Source organism: Rhinatrema bivittatum, chromosome 2 (genome assembly GCF_901001135.1).
Source record: "Rhinatrema bivittatum chromosome 2, aRhiBiv1.1, whole genome shotgun sequence".
Taxonomy (NCBI): domain Eukaryota; kingdom Metazoa; phylum Chordata; class Amphibia; order Gymnophiona; family Rhinatrematidae; genus Rhinatrema; species Rhinatrema bivittatum.
The window spans coordinates 484,488,691-484,506,003 of NC_042616.1; the positions used below are offsets into that span (position 1 = coordinate 484,488,691).

A 17,313-nucleotide genomic window follows, 5' to 3' on the forward strand; every position below is an offset into this window, starting at 1 on the left:
TTTTGATATATAAGAGTTCCTCCTCCCCCATTTCTATCCTTTCTGAATAGGTTATAGCCCAGTATGGTTGTATCCCATTCATGAGACTCATTAAACCATGCTTCCATAATGGCAACAAAATCAAAGTCCACCTCCACCATGCAGGGCTTGCAGATCTGGGATTTTATTGCCCAACCTGCGAGCATTTGTGTTCATAGCTTTCCCTCAACTTGCTGCTCTTCTTGAACATCTTTTCTGACTTATTCAGCAGATTTTTGTTAATTTTTCCACCCACTTCCTGGAGTTGTTAGAGAGACTTTCCAACTTTCTTCTTCCACCCCCATCCTCTAGTTTATATGGCATAGGATCCTTTTTCCTGCCACAGACAGATGTAAGCCAATTTTTTACATAGAGCCTTTTACTGTTCCATACACAGCCCCAGCCCCAAATACAATCAAAACATTCTTCCTTAGACTAGGTTTTGAACCATGTGTTGAGGTTATATATATGGCCTAGTCTCTTCTCCTTTCCATGTCAGATAACACTTCTGAAAAAGCAATAGACTTCGCCATGTGCCCAATCAGCTTCCCTAGTGTCTATTTATTTATTTATTTATTGATTTTTATATACCACGGTACATATAGTTATACATCACCTCGGTTTACAGTAAACATTAATATTAGCAACAGGCTTTACATTAAAACGGTTTAAGCAGTAAGTAAACAATAAGATAACAATAAGGAGTTAGCAACGAGCTTTACAAATAACAGTTTCAAGAGTAATTCAACAATTAAATAGCTGAAGGCTATACTTAAATAACATTTCCATAGTTCAATATATAGTAATCTCTCTGTACTGCTTGGTGCTATTTCTAGCAAGGTAGAGATTATCAGTAAACAAAATGTTCCCTGACAAGAACTTAGTGTGAGTTTATCTAATCCACAGACAGTTAGGGGGGATTTTTCCTTATTTTTACAAAACAATAAAAGCAGTCTAAATTCCATACTTTTTTCTTAAATTAAATCTGCCCCCTCAAAAAAACAAAGGCACACAATAATATACAGAAGAAGACCGCAAGCCTCATTTGCATATCCTACACAGCAGCCCCCAGGAGAGGTCTCTAGTGGTTACTGTGAGCAAATCCAGGCTTCAGGCTCCACAGCCCCAGCTTCCAAAGGTCCCACAACCCTTGCAGCAGAAGAGGACCAGAACGGTGCGCTTAACAGCACGCATACCTCCCAGCTCCTTAATGTATATTTACTACAGGTTTTATTCAGAAGGAATTTAATTTAAAAAAAATTTACTAACATCTTTTTCATTTCTTTCAACAGGTACAAGAAGCTACCAGCAACTAGTCAGGAAACATCATCTCGCCAATCTGTTGCTGCTGTTACCAGTTATACTGTTCTCCAGACAGATGACCTGATCCACAGTGAGGAACCCATTCAGTGTGAAAGATGTCTGCAGATCAACTTCCTCAAGAAAGAGAGGGCAGAACTTAAAGAGGAGGTGGCAAGACTGAGAAGCATCTGGGAGAATGAAGATTACATCAATGAAATGCTTATCAAGACATCTAAGATGGAGAACTCAAGCAGAGTGGAAGGTGAAACTGGTCCACGAGATGACAGCTGGACCCAGATTACCACAACTACTAGATCCTACCCCATGGCTCTGATTTCCCTTGAACTGAAGAACCGGTATGCATCCCTGGAAGAGGAGGAGGAGGAGGAGGAGATGGAGATGTCATCCCATGATGGGGAGGAACCAGGACATGCAAACACCAAAGCTGCAGGCATAGCAGCCATTGCACCTAGGAGGCAGAGGGCAGTGGTTATTGGTGACTCACTTCTGAGGGTCACAGAGGCATCCATCTGCTGATCAGATGTGTTGTCCTGGAAAGTGTGACCAGTCATGCTGTCTGCCAGGTTCCAAAATACAAGCCATTATGGAGAGATTGCCAAGAATTCTCAAACTATCTGACCACTATCCGATGCTGCTCATCCATGTTGGCATGAATGATTTTGCAAGGTACCACACAGACCATATCAAAAGTGACTTCATGGCTCTGGGAGAGAGGGAAAAGAAGATAGTGCACAGGTGATATTCTACTCCATCCTCCCAGTAAATGATAAAGGCCCAGGAAGGGAAGCTTGCATTCTGGAGATAAATGAATGGCTGTGAGGATGGTGTCGACATAAGCACTTTGGCTTCCTGGATCATGGGATGATATTTCAAAGACTGCTGAGAAGAGATGGGATCCACTTGTTGAAGAATTAGGTGAAACGTCATTCAACACAGAATAGCAAGCCTACTGAGGTGAGCTTTATACTAGAATCATTGGGGATGGGCGATCAAAATCATAGGTAAGTAAAACAAATACTCATATAGAAATGGGAAAAAAGGTAATATTTGGAAAGCTATATACACTAATGTTCATAGTATGGGGAATAAAGTCCCAGATCTACAGGCAGTCATGGAAGAAGCTGATTCAGATATAGTAGCTGTGACGGAGACTTGGTTCATGGAAAAACATGACTGGGATACAGTTTTATCTAGCTACAATCTATTTAGAAAGGACTGGATAGAAAGGAAAGCAAGAGGCATGACATTAAATATAAAGAATAGTATTAAAGCAACAACATGGCTGGGCGTATGAGGTAAGGAGGAGGAACTGTGGGTTAATCTGGAAAGAGGGAATGGAACATCTGTTTATACTGGTGTAATATACAGACCTCCATCACAGACAGAGGAAATGGATACGGATTTAATGAGGATATTCACAGGTTTGCTATGAAAGGGGAGGTACTGCTTCTAGAGGATTCTAATCTTCCAGATGCTGTTTGGGATATCCCAACTACAATATCTTCTAGAAGCAGGGAGTTCCTGGATTCTCTGCAACGAGAATTGTTCTGTCAACTGGTAATGGAACAAACATGGGAGGGGGCGATACTGGACTTGGTGCTTACCAACGGGGACAGTATTTCAGATGTTGTAGTGGATTATCATCTGGGAACGACTGAACACCAGATTGGTGGTTCAATATTAGGATGTAAGAGATGCAGGTTCATTGGAAGGCGAGGGTTCTAGACTTCAAGAAAACTAACTTTCTCAGAATGGGGGAGTATTTCAAGAAGTCATTAGCTGGATGGGAAAATCTAGGGGAAGTAGAAGGGCAATGGGCAAAGCTAAAAGGAGATATCATGAGGGCAACTAATCTTTTAATTAGGAATGTTAATAAAGGGAAGAGGAAAAAGAGACTTATGGTTTTCTACAGAAGTACCTGAAAAAGTAAGGGAGAAAAAGGTAGCATTCATAAACTACAAGAAATTGCAGAAAGAGGAAAATGGGCAACAATATCTGGAAAAATTAGCTGGGAAAGTAGTCAATAATGCAAAAATTAAAATAGAAGAAAAATAGCAAATTCAGTAAAACAGGGGGGCCAAGACTAATTATAGATATGTTAGTGATAGAAGGAAGTGCAAAAGTGGCATTGTAAGACTGCAAGGTGAAGAGGAGCAATATGTAGAGGCTGATGAGGAAAAAGTAACATTGCTTAACTAATATTTCAGTTTGATGTTCATTATGAAAGGACATGGAGCAGGACCACATAAAACAAACATAAATAAGATTGGAGGTGAGGTAAACCTCAATCGATTTTCAAATCAGTGGGTTCGTGAGGAGCTAACTAAACTTAAATTAGATAAGTTGATGGGGCCGGATGGGATACATCCGAGGATACTAAAGGAACTTAGAGATATCCTGGAGGATCTGCTGACTGACCATTTCAATACTTCCTTTGAAGTTGGAGTTGTTCTGGAGGCCTGGAAAAGGGCAAATGTGGGTCCAATTCATAAAAGTGGAAGTAAGGAAGAGGCTGGGAACTACTGGCCATTTAGTCTGAACTTTATGGTGAGCAAACTAATGGAATTGCTGCTAAAACAGAGGATAGTGCAATTTTTGGAATCTAATGGATTGTGAGATATGAGGCAGCATGGTTTTGCAAGAGGTAAATTTTGTCAGCCGAAACTGATCAATTTCACTGATTGGGTGACCAGGGAGTTGGATTAAGGGAGAGTTCTAGACATAGTGTACTTGAATTTCAACAAGGTCTTTGACACAGTTCCGCATAGAAGACTTATAAATAAACTGTGTACTCTTGGTTTGGATCCCAGACTGACTGACTCGGTTAGAAACTCACTGAGTAGGAGGTAACAAAGAGTAGTGGTACATGGAGTTTTCTCTGAGGAGGGGGTTGTTAATAGAGTTGGACTGGTTCTTGGACCGGTTCTTTTCAACAATTTTGAGAGCGCTGAATGGAAGGGTTGTCAAGAAAGGCTTGTCCTTTTGCTGATGATACCAAAATCTGTGACAGAGTGGACAGCCAGGAAGAAGTGGAATACATGAAGAGGGATCTAGGGAAGCTCAAGGAATAGTCTAGGGTCTGGCAGCTAAGATGTAATGCTAAAAAGTGTAAAGTAATGCATTTGGGATGTAAAAACCCAAGGGAAAGGTACAATATTGGAGGTGAAATTCTTCTAAGCACAAAGGAAGAGCGGGAACTTGGAGTTATTTTATCTGATGATCTTAACATGGTCAAACAGATGGATAAAGTGACAGTAAAAGCCAGAAAGATGCTTGGCTGCATAGAGAGAGGAATGATCAGCAGAAAATGAGAAGTGATATTTCTCCTGTATAGGTCCCTGGTGAGACCTCACTTGGAATACTGTGTACAATTCTGGAGACTGCACCTTTAAAAGGATATAAACAAGATGGAGTTGGTCCAGAGGGTGGCTACTAAAATGGTCAGTGGTCTTCATTCTAAAGCATATGGGGACAGACTTAAAAATCTAAACATGTATACCCTAGAAATCCAGAACCTCCAGGGTAGCATTCACTGAAATGCTCCCTGTTCCAGGTGCAGGTCTCCAGAGGCAGGCAGAGCTCCGGAGTTTCAATGCGTGGATGAGACGATGGTACAGGGAAGAGGGATTCAGTTTTGTAAGGAACTGGGGAAACTTTTGAGGAAGGGGGAGACTTTTATGAAAGGATGGGCTCCACCTTAACCAGAGTGGAACCAAGCTGCTGGCACAAACATTTGAAAAGGAGATAGAGCAGCTTTTAAACTAGAACAAGGGGGAAAGCAGACAGCCACTCAGCAGTGCATGGTTCAGAGGAGTGTATCCTTGAAGGATACTAATGAAACTGAATTAGGGCATCCCAACAGAGAGGTTCCAAATAAAGCAAACGTAGACCATGTGCTTATATGTAAAAAAAAAAAAATCCCCTGAGCTAAAGATTACCAAATTATCCCTACCAACTGAAAAGCAGGTTGTTAATACAAACAAAAAACACACTTTTAAATGTCTGAATGCCAATGCCAGAAGTTTAAGTAGTAAGATAGGAGCGTTAGAATGTATAGCACTGAATGATTAAATAGACATAATTGGCATCTCAGAGACCTGGTGGAAGGATGATAATCAATGGGACAGTGCTATATCATGGTACAAATTATATCGTAATGATAGGGAGGATCAACTTGGTGGGGGTGTGGCACTTTATGTCCGGGAGGGTACAGAGTCCAACACACAAGAGACTAAATGCTCAGTAGAATCTATATGGGTAGAAATCCCATGTGTGCTGGGTAAGAGTATAGTGATAGGAGTATACTATCATCCACCTGGACAAAATGGTCAGACAGATGATGAAATGTTAAGAGAAATCAGGGAAGCTAACCAATTTGGCAATGCAGTAATAATGGGAGATTTCAATTACCCCAATATCGACTGGGTAAATGTAACATCAAGATATGCTAGAGACATAAAGTTCCTGGATATAATAAATGACTGCTTCATGGAGCAATTGGTTCAGGAACCAACGAGAGAGGGAGCTATTTTAGGTTTAATTCCTAGTGGAACGCAGGATTTGGTGAGAGAGGTAACAGTGGTGGGGCCACTTTGTTGGGGCTCCCGGCCTCCCTACCTGGTCTGACGCTCTGTGACACCCCCCCTGCTCACTGGTGCAACACACTCTGACTCCGAGTCGGCAGCCTGCATAGTCTCAACGCGGTCCTGGACACTGCCAATCCACCCACTGTGGATGCTTCCCTAGGTGCGCACACGCACGCGACTCAGCCGGATTCTTAAAGGGGCCGCAGCAGGAAACTTCGGCCCGGGCCCTAGTGATGACATCAGGACTGAGGGGTATTTAAACCCTGACTCAGTTCTCAGTTCTTTGCCTTGGCAACAGGTCCCTCTCTTCGGAGTGCTAGTTGTTGTTCCTGTGGTTCCTACGATTCCTATTCTTGATCCTAATCCTGATTCTTGTTCCGGTGGTTTCTGTTCCTGAGTTCCTGACTGATCTTCCTCAGCTTGATCTCCTGGTTCTGACTTCAGCTTGCTTCCTCGTCTCTGCTCGGCTGCTGCCTGTCTTGACCCTTGGCCTGGTACTTCATCTCTTCGTCTGCCGCCTGCCCCGGATCTTCGGCTTGGTTCTTTGTTTTGCACCATTGCTACTTGTCTCGACCCGGATTCCAGACTCTGCCACTGGACCCATCTTCACCAAGGAGACCCGCTCCTAAGTCCTGCCGGCCCCGGTATCCAAGGGCTCAACCTGAGGGGAACGAGGGCTGGTGAAGGTGAAGCTCCACCCGGGTCGTCCTCATCCGCACCGCCTTCCGGCAATGAGGACCATTGGGGGCCATCCCTTGGTAGTAGCACCAACTCTCGTCCCGGTCCAAGGCTCCACAGCTCTAACACACTTGGCAATAGTGATCATAACCTGATCAAATTTAAACTAATAACTGGAAGGGGGACAATAAGTAAATCTTCAGCTCTACCACTAAGTTTTCTAAAGGGAAACTTTGATAAAAGAGGAAATTAGTTAGAAAAAAAACTGAAAGGTGTTCAACAGGCATGGACGTTGTTTAAAAATACAATCCTAGATGCGCAATCCAGATGTATTCCACGCATTAAGATAGGTGGAAGGAAGGCAAAATGATTACCAGCATGGTTAAAAGGTGAGGTGAAAGAGACTATTTTAGCCAAAATAAATCCTTCAAAAATTCATCTGAAGAAAACAGGGAAAAAGCAAAAACACTGTCAAATTAAGTGTAAAACATTGATAAGACAGGTGAAGAGAGAATTTGAAATGAAGTTCACCGTAGAGGCAAAAACTCATAATAAAAACGTTTTAAAATATATCCGAAACAAGAAACCTTTGAGGGAGTCGGTTGGACCGTTAGATGACCGAGGGGTTAAAGGGGCTCTTAGGGAAGATAAGGCCATTGCTGAAAGACTAAATTAATTCTTTGCTTTTCTGTTTACTAATGAGGATATTGGGGAGATACCAGTTCTGGAGATGGTTTTCAAGGGTGATGAGTCAGATGAATTGAAGCAAATCACTGTGAACCTGGAAGATGTAGTAAGCAAGATCGACAAACTAAAGAGTATCAAATCACCTGGACTGGATGATATGCATCCAAGGGTTCTGAAAGAACTAAAAAATGAAATTTCAGATCTATTAGATAAAATTTGTAACCTATCATTAAAATCATCCATTGTACCTGAAGACTGGAGGGTGGCTAATGTAACCCCCAACATTTAAAAAGGATTCCAGGAGTGATCCAGGAAACTATAGACCAGTGAGCCTGACTTCTGTGCCAGGAAAAATAATAGAAACTATTCTAAAGATCAAAATCACAGAGCATATAGAAAGACATGGTTTAAAGGAACACAGGCAGCATGGATTTACCCAAGGGAAGTCTTGCCTTACAAATCTGCTTCATTTTTTTGAAGCGGTTAATAAACATGTGGATAAAGATGAACTGGTAGATGTGGTTTTATTTGGATTTTCAGAAGGCATTTGATAAAGTCCCTCATGAGAGGCTTCTAAGAAAACTAAAAAGTCATGGGGCAGGAGGCGATGTCCTTTCATGGATTACAAACTGGTTAAAAGTCAGGAAACAGAGAGTAGGATTAAATGGTCAATTTTCTCAGTGGAAAAGGGTAAATACTGGAGTGCCTCAGGGATCTGTACTTGGACCAGTACTTTTCAATATATTTATAAATGATCTGGAAAGAATACGATGAGTTAGGTTTATAAAATTTGCAGATGATACAAAATTATTCAGAGTAGTTAAATTTCAAGCAGTCAAGAAAGCAACCGAATATTAGGAATTATTAGGAGGGCAATGGTTAATAAAACAGAAAATGTCATAATGCCTCTATCTCTCCATAGTGAGACTGCACCTTGAATAATGTGTACAATTCTGGTTGCCGCATCTCAAAAAGGATATAGTTGCGATGGAGAAGGTACAGAAAAGTGTGACCAAAATGATAAACGGGGTGGAACAGCTCACCATGAGGAAAGGCTGAAGAGGTTAGGGCTGTTCAGCTTGGAGAAGAGACGGCTGAGGGGGGATATGATAGAGGTCTTTAAAGTCATGAGAGGTCTTGAATGAGTAGATGTGAATCAGTTATTTACACTTTTGCATAATAGAAGGACTAGGGGGCACTCCATGAAATTAGCAAGTAGCGCATTTAAGACTAATTGGAGAAAATTATTTTTTACTCAATGTACAACTAAGCTCTGGAGTTTGTTGCCAGAGGATGTGGTTAATGCAGTTGGTGTAGCTGGGTTTAAAGAAAGGTTTGGAGAAGTTCTTGGAGGAGAAGTCCATTACCTGCTATTAATCAAATTGACTTAGGGAATGGCCTCTGCCATTACTGGCATCAGTAGCATGGGATCTTCTTAGTGTTTGGGTACTTGCCAGGTTCTTGTGGCCTGGTTTGGCCTCTGTTGGAATAAGGAAGCTGGGCTTGATGGACCCTTGGTCTGACCCAGTATGGAAATTTCTTATGTTCAAATATCTCAAAGATTTCCATGCACAGGAGGTTAGCCTTTTTCAATGGAAAGAAGGTTCTAGAATTACAGGTCATGAGATGAGACTGAAAGGGGGTAGATTCAGGAGCATTGTTAGAAAATTTTCCTTTACCAAGAAGATAATGGATGCATGGAACAGCCACCCAGTTGAAGTAGTAGAGACAAAAACAGTATCAGAATTCAAGAAAGCATGGGATAAATACAGGGGATCTCTAAGGACTTGATGAAAATTGTAATGTTAAATTAATTGGATGGATGGGCAGGCTGGATGGGTTATATGCTTTTTTTATGCCATCATGTTTCTATGTTTATATTATGCAAATATAGACAATTCCTATACTGTAGCTCTAACATAATTTAAATAGCAAAACGTGTACTTAGCTCTCTTGAAAGCCTTCTATACACAGGAATTCTTGTAGAGAAAAACACTTTGCCTGTCAGGGAGTGTGAGTGTTTGGTCTGTGGTGTGATTGTTATGACCCAGTACATGGGCATGGGCTGGGTCCATGTTGACAGCAGGCGGACATACTATTACTACTGGGATAAGAGGAGGTTCACTTATACCAACCTCCTTCACTGCAGGTTGAGCCCTTGGATTCATATGCCAACAGGACTTAGGTGAAAGTCTATATCAGGAAGGCTCATCCACAGTTTAGGAAGACAGTGGTCAGACAGAGTCGGTAGACAGGCCAAGGATTGATGTCAGATGAAGTCAGGTGGCGACTGTATCCAGGCAATGGGTCGAGGCAGGTGGAGATTAGTGGCATCAGCATCCAGGCAAGGACAGGCAATGAGAGATTAGACAGGGGTCAGGAGAAAAGGGGCAAGGATATGGGACAAGGCAAGTGTTGGAATCTGTGGAAGGGACCGCTAGGGAACACTCCCGATTCCGGGGAGATGTGTGCTCTTGGAGCATGACGTGACTGCAGAGAGGAGCTCCGTGGAAGTGCGGCGGCAGGCAAGACGTGTCCAAGCATGGGAGGAGCAAACTGACTACCACCCTAACCTCCGCCGAACCTGCACGCTCTGGTAGAGACCCAGTAACGCAATGCTGTTCTCTGGGGTAGCCCTCCAGCCACTCGATAGCCCTTTCGGACCTGCCACTAGGGAGCGGCAGATGCGGCAGGACGGACAGAGGTTGAGGACAGGCGATGGTACTGGAACTAGGAACAAGAAGGGACCTCGGACTTGAACTAGGCTTGAAGACCTGAACAAGGCAAGGATACTTGGAACTTGGAGCTCAGACGAGACGAGGACGCTTGGAACTCAGACGAGATGAAGACACTTGGAACTTAGATGAGACGAGGACATTTGGCACTTGGAGCTCCAACGCTAGATGCTCCGGCATGGAAGGAAATCAGATGTAAATTGAAAAGAGGATTCCAGTTACTCAGATGAGTAATCTTGGAAGTACTTGGATGAGGACTTGGAACTTGGAAAGGCTCACACAAGACTTGGAACTTGGAAAGGCTCACACGAAGACAGAGGCTTAGGAACTAGGAGGAATCCAGGCAGTGCTCAAAGACAGATCCAACCGGACGAGAGCTCCAGCCATCAAACTCATACACCGTATAGGAATGGATTTACTCCCAGGAAGGTCAGCTGAAGATGAGGACCGGGGCGAGGGGAAGCTAAACCTAGAGCTTGAGGATTGATAGTACTTCAGGATCAGGACTTGACAAAGGACATCAGAAGCAAGACTTGGAACATCAGGGTTGGAATGTAGGACTTCAGATACGAATGGACACTGGTACCTCGGGACATCAGGACATCTATTGCATCTGGACATCAGGGGACTTCTAGAGAGGAGGACCACAGGGACGACTGGAGCATGATGGATGAGGACATCAGGAGATAAGGGGACATCAGGACATTTGAGGATACGGAGACATCGGGACATCTGAAGACAAGAGGATGGATCCGACGAGAGACAAGAACATGGAATGAAGACAACGACGGAAGTTCAAGAACCATAGATGAAGACATGAAGGACCAACAAAGAACAGAGTGCCTTGAAGAAGTAAAGGGAGACCATGGAGGGCTCCTGGAGTGAAGAGCTGGAACTGAAGATCCAGGAGAGGTCTGACTCCATGACTAGCTCCTTGCGAAGGTGAAGACTGACTTAAGGCTGAGCCCTTTTGTAGGGCTGAAGAGGAAATGCCTGGATGACATCACAAGGAGGAGCCAGAAGGACTGGCCCATTAAATCCTGAGAAGAGGCACGGCCCCGCGCCTAAGGAGGCAGGAACTTGGAGAGCAGCATCCTGCCATACAGGAAGAAGCAGGCCCTTCACTGGCTGCTCCCTGCCGCAAAGGCGGCTAAACATGACGGTAGCTTCCTGCCGCAAGAAGAGAAGCTTCAGGGTGGTCTCTGGGCAGCGGAAGAGGATGTTGGCGGTGGCCTCCTGGCTGCGAAGAAGAGAGGACTTTGGTGGCCTCCTGGCCGCAAGGAAGGAGGCAGCAGTGGCAGCTGACCTGCCGCGTAGCACGACGGCATGGCCCGCCATGCAAAGAGGAAAGGGTGGGTGGCTCCAGGCCGCGAGGCAAGATGACGGCGGCTCTGACCGCCAAGGCACACAGAAGACTGTGTCGGGAGAGCAGGCAGGTGGAGGAGGTAAGAGGCTGCTCGCAGCTAGGCCTGCGGGCAGCATCGCAACAGCAAGCAGGTACTGGAACAAGGCAGTCAGGTATTGGGATGAGGCAGGCAGGTTCTGGGATGATACAGGAAGGAATGAGTGGCAACATACATGAGCAAGAAAGAGGATCTGTTACTGAGGCGTCTGGCTGCAGTAACTCCAAAGTTTAAATGTGCTGGCTTGGTGACATCATCCTGGTGAGCCCTGGGACCTTTCCCACCCTGGGCTCTTTAAATAATGGACATGCATGCACACTTAGAAGAAGCAAGAGCTTTGGCACAGTGGTGCAACATGGAAGGCCTGGAAGGCAAACAAACACTGGCGCGGCATGGCTACCATGGTCAATGGAGCATTACATTGCTTTGCCTCAATACATAATGATTTCAGGTATTTTCCTTTTTCTTCTTTGCTTACAACATCACTATGTTTGATTCTGATTCAAGTATTTGATCATGATTCTTGAAAATTTCATAAATAAAAAATTAAAAAAGAAATAGGATTTTGTCAGCATAGATTTCAAAGCTGATTCCAGGATAAGTCAGAACTTGAGAAATAGAGAAGATACAGATATTAAAGAGAACTACAGAAAGTGAAGATCCTTGGGGGAACTCTAAGATGCGTGGTACAGATTTATAGGATCCCACAGAGATACAATGAAATCAATTGTGAAGATAGAAAGAAAACCATTACGAACCACAAAGGAAATACCAGTAAAATTATGGCATTCAAGAAGAATGGAATGATCTAATGTATCAAAAACAGAGGATATATCTAAGAGGACCAGAAAAAAGTTGGTACCACTGTCAAAATCATGATGAATAATCTCAGAATTAGACATGTGTAGGGTTTCAGTGTTGTGGGAAGTTCTAAATCCAAACTGATAGCCATTGAAGATGCTGTTTTCTTCAATGTAGCTGTTAAGTTGCTTCAAAACCACCTTCTCAATGACTTTAGTGAGAAATGAAATAGAAGAAAGGGGTTGATAATTAAAATCATTAGGATCAAATGTGGATTTTTTGAGAACTGGTTGAATCGAAGTAGCTTTGAGTATCACAGGAAGATGATCCTTGGCTAATGACACGTTGACTAAATCAGAGATAAAATGACTATAATCAGTGTGCAATGCCTTCATCAAAGCATCTGAACAAAGATTTAACGGACAAAGATTAGTGTTCATGCTCTCAATGATTTCTACAACTTTAGAGGCAAAAAGAAAAAGGGAACTTTCATACACAAATTGTTGATAACCTTTTTGTATTTTTGGGGGACTTGTTTTTAACTTTCAGGGAAAGACAAAGAAAATGCAAGTAATTTATTTAACTTTTTCTAATGTGAACCTCTGAAGTTCTTTCAACTTTTCAAATCCAAACAATTGCAGAGTCTAAAAAGAATGAATAATAAGATCAGACTATTCTGTGGTGTTCTACCAGGGGTGCTGATTGTCAGTTATCATAGTCTGCATATGCACTGGTAAACCAGATGATGTTACGTCACACATGGAACCCAAAAAGGCCACTGAATGCCTGATGAATTCACAGCAAGATGAAGACAGTGAACAATTCATTTACAAGAAAATGGTGTTGTGCAATTTTGTGACTACAGTGCTCCAATGAGCTCAAAGCAAGATTACTTCACCCCATGGTTTCACAATATACCACTTAAATCCCTATGGATGGAAAATTAAGACTGTAATGCACATCTTGAAATGACAAGGCATCATTATGAGAGTTTGGTATAAATAAAGTAATGAGCTGTTAGTTATGGTTTTGCTGGCTTCTTGACACTCCTTTGGCTGCATAACTTGGCTACACTGGCAAGGATCATCTATTGACATTTATTAACATTGGCATCTGATAAGTACAGAGGTTCCTTGAAAGGAAGAATTTGCCGCCATCTTAACTGAAAGCAAATATTATTCTACACTGTTTTAAACTCACTTTCCATACACACATTTGCTCTACTTCCAGAATTTTTCTACCTCTTTCCAAATATATCCAGCAAATTTAAGTTACATAATGCCAGTAGGAAATGGCACATTTTTTTTTAAAGTCTATCAAAGGCCCAATCCAGACTTCTTAAATGGAGGTAATTAAAGTTGACTAGTGACCACAGAGAGGTGCAGTTCCTGCTATCATCAGTGAATGAGATTCACTGGTTACAGTAGGAGACGGTGAAGAGCCACATGTAGAAAGTCTGTTCTGATCCCACTACAAAGAAAACTGCCTTGTTAAAGATTGAATATGTTCATTAGTGTAGAGCAGCGCTTCTCAACCGGTGTGTCGCAACACACCAGTGTGTCGCAAACACCGGCAGGTGTGTCACATCTCCCAGTGTCCCACTGCCCCGTTGTACTTTCCTTCTCTCTTTTTCCAGCCCCCGCAGGCCAATTGGAAGCCTCCTTTCTTCATACTCCCACTGCCCAATGGGAAGCCTCCTTCATTCTGCCTACCCCCGCGCAGGCCAATTGGAAGCCTCCTCCCTTCTACCTACCAATGGGAGTAGGAAGAAGGGAGGAAGCCTTTGATTGGCCGGTGAGGGAGGCATCGCATAGCCCGGGGGTGGGGTGGGAGGAATGGCAGTGTTGAACCCCGACGAAGTAAAGCTGCCATGGGAGCCCATCCCCATGGCAGCGAAGAGGAAAACTCGACCCTGACGAAGCAAGGCTGCCACGGGAGCCCATACCCATGGCAATGAAGAGGAAACCCGACCTCGACCGAAGCCACCACGGGAGCCCATCCCTGTGGCGGCGAAAAAAGAAGGCCCGCCGGAGTAAAGCCGCGGCGGAACTGGAGCCCATCCCTGCAGTGAAGGAAGAAGTTTTTGGTGAGAGTTTGTCTGTGTGAGTGTGAATGAATGCCTAGGTGAGAGCTTGCGTGTCTGTGTGTGAATGAGTGCCTGGGTGAGAGCTTGTGTCTGAGGGTGTGAATGGATACATGGGTGAGAGCTTGTGTCTCTGGGTGTGAATGGGTGCATGGGTGAGAGCTTGTGTCTGTGGGTGTGGATGGATGCCTGGGTGAGAGCTTGTGTCTATGGGTGTGAATGGATGCATGGGTGAGAGCTTGTGTCTGTAGGTGTGAATGGATGAATGGCTGAGAGCTTGTGTCTGTGGTGTGAATGGGTGCCTGGGTGAGAGCATGCATGTCTGTGTGTGAATGGGTGCCTGGGTGAGAGCTTGTGTCTGTGGGTGTGAATGGATACATGGGTGAGAGCTTGTGTCTGTGGGTGTGAATGGGTGCCTGGGTGAGAGATGGTGTCTGTGGGTGTGAATGGATGCATGGGTGAGAGCTTGTGTCTGTGGGTGTGGATGGATGCCTGGGTGAGAGCTTGTGTCTATGGGTGTGAATGGATGCATGGGTGAGAGCTTGTGTCTGTAGGTGTGAATGGATGAATGGCTGAGAGCTTGTGTCTGTGGTGTGAATGGGTGCCTGGGTGAGAGCTTGTGTCTGTGGGTGTGAATGGGTGAGAGCTTGTGTCTGTGGGTGTGAATGGGTGCCAGGGTAAGAGCTTGTGTGTGTGTGTGTGGGTGTGGATGAGTATTTGGGTGAGAGCTTGTGTGTGTGGATGTGAATGAGTACCTGGGTGAGAGCTTGTGTCTGAGGGTATGAATGGGTGCCTGGGTGAGAGATGGTGTGTGTGAGTGTGAATGAGTGCCTGGGTGAGAGATGGTGTGTGTGTGTGTGTGTGTGTGTGTGTGTGTGAATGCCTGGGTGAAAGATGGTGTGTCTGTGTGTGAATGAGTGCCTGGGTGAAAGCTTGTGTCTGAGGGTATGAATGGGTGCCTGGGTGACAGCTTGTGTTTGTGGGTGTGAATGGGTGCCTGGGTGAGAGCTTGTGCCTGTCGTTATGAATGGGTGAGAGCTTGTGTGTGTGTGTGTGGGTGCCTGGGTGAGAGCTTGTGTGTGTGGGTATGAATGGGTGCCAGGGTGAGAGCTGGTGTGAATGGGTGCTTGGGTGAGAGCTGGTGTGTGTGGGTGTGAATGGAAGCCTGGGTGACAGCTTGTGGGTGTGAATCAGTGCCTGGGTGAGAGCTGGTGTGCATGGGTGCGAGAGCATTTGTGTGCAATTGAGAGCTTGAATATAAGAGACCATGAGTGTGATTGAGAGTGAGACTGGTCAGGGAGGTGATGTGTTTCTGTGTGAGAGAGAGAGTCTGGTCAGGAAGATGAGAGAGACCGAGACTGGTCGTGGAGTCTAATTGGGTGTGTGTGTGAGTGACTGGCTGTGGTCGCTAAGGAAGAGGACTGTGAGGACAGAGCTTCAGCAGCCCTTGTAGCTTCTGGTGAGTGCTATTGGCCTGGAAGGGAAAGGAGTAGGAGAGCTGCTGGAGAGGGTAAGTAAAAGTGACTTTTTAAATTTATTTTTCTTGATTGACTGCCATTTTAATTATTGGGTATTATGCGATGTTTGCTGTTTTGAAATATTTTATTGATATTTGGACATGTTTTAATAATTTTTATGAGTGTTTAATTGAATATTATTCTGTTCAGCAGCTGTTTTGTAACATTTTTAGTATAGCTTTACAATTATTTCTGTGTGGGGCTTTAAAGCAGCTTGGCTTATTCTGTTTTCCCAATAGGAAATGTATTAGTGTTTAGGGCCTGGTTTATAGTTCTATTTCTTAGATAGAGTTGTTACTGTTTGCGTGTGTTCCATAATACAGGTGTAACTTTGTGTGGGTTAGTTTGTGTGCATTATTGCAAATCCTGAGAGTCTGTTAGGTGCTATATTTCTCTTTCTATTTCTCCAGGTTCCCATTGCATGCAGAGTGGCTTTTTTGGTTTTTCATTCCAGTTTCTGTCTCCATATTTATAACTTGTGGTTTTTCTGTACTTGGTGAAGGTCAGTTCTGGGTGTGTGACCGAGGTGAGGTATTTTACTAGCATGTAGGCATTTGTATCAATCTTATTTGTTGTGTTTTCTCAATAGGATATGCATTAGTGGTAAATTATTGTCTTTTCATAAGGAAGGCTATTGTGCCTGGTAGTAAAAGGAGTTTTTTTGCTTTTAGTGGGATGTCATCAGAACCTGAATATCTTTTTTGTATGGCAAGTTGTGCAGGGTAATGCCCTAGATCTGTTCTGCACTCATTGCTGGAGGTTGAGGGGAGTCCTGTGAATGCAGAGTGCATGTTTACATTTAGCCCCGTGTTGTTCACATATTCAGTGTGTCACGCATGTGAGAACCATCTGTCAGGTGTGTCCCGGCCAAAAAAAGGTTGAGAACCACTGGTGTAGAAAATGTTATAGTTTTTCACATATCCCTTTGGGAGTCCAGTAACTGGGATCTGTCAATAGGAGGGAATGCAGAGATCCTATAGGAGTTCTTCAGTCTTGAGCTAGTCCTGAAAGACAGACAGGAAACAATTTCCTTCCAGTTTTCTAGTAGATAGGAGGTAGTAGTTGAGAGTTGGGAGCTCCCTGACCTTACCATTATGCCAGAGGAAGCAGGAAAACGTTTGTAAAGCCTTAAACCTATTTCAGCTCACAGTAGAAGTACAAAGAATTCTTGTCAGCAGTGGCCAGAAAGGGGCCACGTGGGTAGAGAAAGGTTTTTGCTTTGACGTAAAGAAACTACCAACACAGTGTCTTAAACTGGGAAAAGTAATAACAGTCCTAGAGAACTGAACATGTTGACAAGACTGCAGCATGCATCAAGAACTTTCTAACTGGGAGAGTCCCTACGTGGACTTTGACTAACCCCAGGTGGTATCCTTGTAAGTTGAAAGGCTTGTGAAAACAAATGCTGTGAAGAAATTTGTATCCTCATACAAGGGACATGTAAGAAAAGGTAAAAAGGTATGTAATTAATTGATTGTACAG

At 43.8% G+C, this 17,313-nt stretch overlaps 1 protein-coding gene across 1 annotated transcript in view; it reads right to left on the bottom strand.

Annotated features, from left to right (window-relative positions):
- Positions 1-17,313, bottom strand: part of LOC115083337 (GDP-mannose 4,6 dehydratase) — a 767,289-nt gene that overhangs the window by 672,386 nt on the left and 77,590 nt on the right. The gene's annotated exons all lie outside the window — the stretch shown is intronic.